Genomic DNA, 5199 nt, shown 5'->3' with positions numbered 1-5199 from the left:
CACTAGGATGATATAATTTACACAGTTATTCAAGTGCTTAGCCAGGCCCGAGGTGCATTTAAAATACATGCTGATGTAGTTGATAACCATCAATCTATGTATCTATTTATCATCTCCATCTCTATGTCTTTTGTCATGTTCTGTTTCTGGCTCTGTCTGAGTAGTTTTCACCCTGCTTCTGGCAAGCCTAGACAAGCTTATAACCTTCCTCTGTTAATTGTGGCAATCCAACACACACAGTGTCATTGGTTTGTTCCAGCTGTTGAGATCAATCTGAAAGTGCCAGTCTGGGGAAACCTGAAATCCTTAAGTTTGAAATGAGTGTCAAGTTATAGAAGAATGCTTATTTGCATGCATGTGTCATGATACTTAGCCCTTTTCATGCAAAAGTATTGGTGCAATTGTAGTGAGTTATTTATGAAGGAGTTTGTCGGTTATAATAAAAATGCAAATTGGTCTTACATTTGAAACGGATGCAATTCATGTAGACCAATAATTAATGCACATTATAATAGTTAATCATTTTAACTGACAATAAAGCAAGTAAAATGGTTTGGCATGTCTGATACTCCAACTCCTTGTCAGCACTGCCCTCTTCTGTTTAACATGGGCTACAAAAATAACTGGCCCAGTTCGATTTGGGAAATCAGCAAAACTCCCTCCACAGATCCATCCAGTTTTTGTAATCTGCTAAAACAATAAAGTTCAAGGACAACATCGCTCAGCAGAGCACATATCCCACATAAGTGAATGCATCAACCAGATTTATTCAGCTCAGCTCAGCCAAGACTCAAACTTAATCTAACTCACCTATGAGTCAAACAATTTCACACTCTGTCCAGCACTGTTGTGTACACATACACAGTTAACACACAGTATGCACAGATACACAAGTTCTGAACTTAATTATTCAACTTTTAATGTTCAAGTTTTAGCATTTGAATGTGTTGTTTATTTTAACATTACCTGTGTTTCTTTGAAATATTGTTGTCATTTGTTTCCCCTAAAGCACACAAATTACAGGGGAAGCCTTTATGTACATGTCTATACATGGTGTTAAGACCATGAATATGTTAAAAAATTGAATTTATAGAGAGATTTTTTCATGATCAACATTAAATCTTTTAATACCATTCATTTCTATGACAGAGAAATTATACTAAATATCTGTTTTTATGTCTGTGGATGTGCGCCCTATAAAACATTTATGAGGCTTTAAATTGCTTGTCAGATGCATAAATTTAGAGATATATGTATGACAAATGTTGCTGATCTTCCATTAGGAAAGAAGTGAGGTACATCGTGTGCGCGCACACAGACACACACACACACACACACACACACCTCCATACATATATAAACTATGAAGTGGGAAATTTGCCCATTTTTTCTAATAACAAAATATAAGTTAAGAATGAACTTCAACCGATATTGCTACTTTAAGCTCTATATAAATCTGGTTTTGCTATAAAGTGGTTCTGTAAAAAGTTAAGTATGAAGTCAGGTCAAATTCATTTATGAAGTCCATATATGAAGAAGTTTAGCCAGAACGTCATCAAAGGTGATATGGGGCAGATTCAGAGATTTGTTCAATGACTCAAAAAGTGATTAATTCAGACCAATATACCAAAAAAATTGTCTCCATAACAATTCAAACAAACTCATCTTAACCGTCTTAAGTCAGGAAACAGCAACAAAACTTAAGCATGCTTAGGTGCCCACAGCTGCACAGATGTCTAATTTCTACTCTCTCTCTAAATAAACAACTCTCCTCTTAAATAGGCCCTCCAATCTATCTAGGCAGACCCACATTTCTCACAGGGGTGGCCCTTCTTTTATACCAACAACTGGTATATGAAAATGTCACTTGTGTCAGATAACATTATTTACACACACATATCATCCATAGCTTGACCCTCGCCATAAGCCAAAAGTACTAATCACATAAACGCTAATCAAACATTTAACTAAATACAATAACCTCCCCGCCCCCATACTTGGTCCAACCTATGACATCACTGGTGATGTCAGTGAGAGCTTGAAAACAGGAAGTGAACAAGTGCCTCCCACTGTCATCTTCTGAAAAGCATGGTTGGTTTGGTAAGTAACACAAAAGCTAAACTTTAACTCAAGAAATCCAAGACTTAATTAATAAGAACCTGAACTTAAACAATACTTGTCTTCTTGATTAAACCAGAAATACAGGTGTAAAATATGACAAAACAGTGCTCAACAAAAACAAACCTGGCATAGTATGTGAAAGCAATGCCACAAGTAGTTGTTATACTAACTAAACAAATGACAAGCATGTTAAGAAATACAGTAAAGTGTAACAGGGACAAAGGATGTGGTTTCAGCTGTTTTGTCACCACATAAAAATGTAAACTATTTCCAACCCACACCAGACCCAAATGTCCACAGGATAAGATGGTTTAAACATGTGCATTAGCTTTACTCTAATTTACAAATGAATAACACACTTTCATTCGGCACAGGCAAGACTCTTGAACTGGCTCTTCAGGCTTGTGCTCATAGATGAAGGGGTTATGATGTGTAACCTTTTTTCTATGAGCACAGATAAAACACCTGAACTGGCAGTACAGGCCCTACAATATAAAAGTGTACGGTTATACTTGATCTTACCTGCACAGCCACTACCCATGCCTACACAAAATCAAACGACATACTGTTACACTCAAACTGCGAGCAGAGCAGGACAATCTGAACAACATTGTGAGGTCTTTACTCTAGTGCCACTATTACATTTATTTTAAAACTGAAGCATTTCATGGCCCAGATATTAACCTTTAAATGAGACATACAATTATCTGGTAAGTCACCCAGTTAACCTTAGCAGTCGTGGATATACTTGTGTGTAGTGTAAAATCTTTGTATTGAAAATAGTTCAGGGTTAATAAAATCAGTCAAACTGAACAGATGTTTTATTGTTTACTATGGTGGGAATGCAATCAAAATGAACTGCTTGCTTTCACATTGAGATCACATGCTTATGTCATGTGCTGTGTGGGTGGTTCAAACTGGGCTCCAGGACAAGTTATGAGACGTCATATTACATTAAAAATGTCATGTGATTTACCTCAGTAACCACATGATGTCAGCACAGAGCCTCTTACTCCTTCATAGACTACAACTCTAAATATTTTGACTCTAGCACTTGAATCTTAGCCACAAGGTCTTTACTTATTTATTTAGTGTTGGGAGTTATACGATTAATCAGAATTTAAAAGAAAGATTTTTTTTTTTTTAATTTGTTGTTACAAATTTCCTCTCCCAATATTATCCTGAGCCTCATTCAATCTAAAGCTCAGAGTTTGGAGTGGATTGTAACTAGTGTGTGACAATACAATTTACAATTAATTGTAAAGTACTCTAGGGGTGGTTAAAACATTGCTTAAGGCTTGTTACTGTTGTAAGGACCAAGAGGTGCAAAAAAGACAAGAAACTAATATGGACAAATACATTTTGTTGTAACAAAAACATGCCCCAACCAACTGGGACCCAGTAGCTACACACCCACTCAAAGACTTGCTCCCTTTAGAGAAAGTAATGGGTAGGATTAAACTTAGTGTTGGCCTGTGTATAACCGGATATTTCTGTGATTCCGGAGCTATAAACCCTCCTCCTATATCTATGTAACACACAGTATTTGTCTGTGCCACTGTGATTCAACAGCACACAACTCAAAAACCTCTGTATCATACAGACTGGGAACACACAAGGGTCATGCCATGTAATACAATTAAACTACAACCAACAATATAATATGCAAAACTTCCTCAGACAATTTCAGAGTTGAACCAGCAGAATATAAACATTAAACATTTTTACATTTCATATTGTGGTAATTGCACCAACGTTGCATTGAATTTAAATACATTGTGATTCATTCAAATCTAATGTAATGTATGTATGAAGACCTAGACTGAGATGTTCCATGCTTGCTTTCTTCTAGGGCAAGAGAGCTTCCTCATCATTCTCTATTTTGTTTTTGATCTGAGCATCATTATCTCCTGATAATACAGGAGATCAGAGAGAAGTACAGTATGGCACAGGGGAATATTCATTTAGAAATGCTTAGACTACCAGTATTGCTGCACAAACACAAACTTTCCCCTTTGAGGAAACAGGAAAATATGCCCCCTTTTTCAGCCTTAATGATTTATGATGTTTGCATGCAGAAAAAGGTTGCTAGTGTGGTGTTTTTTTTATCTCCCCGGTGAAGATACATACATGTAGTTGTCTGCCTTAATGATAATATAGGTCCTAAACATTAGAAACATTACAGTTTAAAAAAATGCCTGGCTCATATATGAGATATATAAGTGCAGGATGCATATGCTGTCTGTGTGATGCATGATGACATCCATGTTTGTTATTATAGTTTGGATGTGGAGAAGCTTTTTTATTATTGGCTGCCCTCCAAAGAAAAGAGCTGTGGAGTCAGACTGCTCACAGTGAGAGTTCCTCATGTGAGCAGTGCCAACCAGACAGAGCAGGAAGAGATGGCTTTTCTCTGCCTATAATCTAAAGCATAATACACACCCTCAAACTAGTATTATCGAGAAAAGGGTAATAACAAACAGATCTAAAGCTCTAACGGCTCTACATGTTGTGTAAGATTAAAGTCAAAGTGCTTTATTTAGCTTTTGCTACATTCGAATAGTTTATTACTGTATATTCAATTCATTCACATAAAGGGCTCAGTAATAATGAAAACTGTTACAAGGGAAAACACCACCATAGAACAATTACATGAATAGTAGCCTACAGAGGGTGAGGAGCAGTTGCACATCAGTGGGGCACACCAGTTTCCATGGAAACCTGTGATCACAGAGGGGATAACTGAAATGAAGTAATCACTGCATTGAGGCTTGCCAGCAGTTTGACAAAAGTGGCAATGCTTCTCTTAAAACTTAGCAAGGAGGATAGCAATGTAAGTAGGTTTTTACATCTTGACATGGCATTTGTTAGCAGAGAGGTCTTTGTGTGCTCACAGGATGTGTTATTATTGATGTTGTGATATAGCTGAATTTTTGAGAGGAGTCTTTTTCTGATATGTCAGACATATTCCCTTTTTTCTTTCAGACTCTTTCATTCAGACTACATGAAACAAAGAGAAGAAAATCCAGAGCAGATATATCCATATATTTGTCAAGTTAATGGAGTGGATGTGACTCA

This window comes from Scomber scombrus, chromosome 13 (assembly GCF_963691925.1).
Source record: "Scomber scombrus chromosome 13, fScoSco1.1, whole genome shotgun sequence".
NCBI classification, from domain to species: Eukaryota; Metazoa; Chordata; class Actinopteri; order Scombriformes; family Scombridae; genus Scomber; species Scomber scombrus.
Note: the sequence above shows the minus strand (reverse complement) of the source record.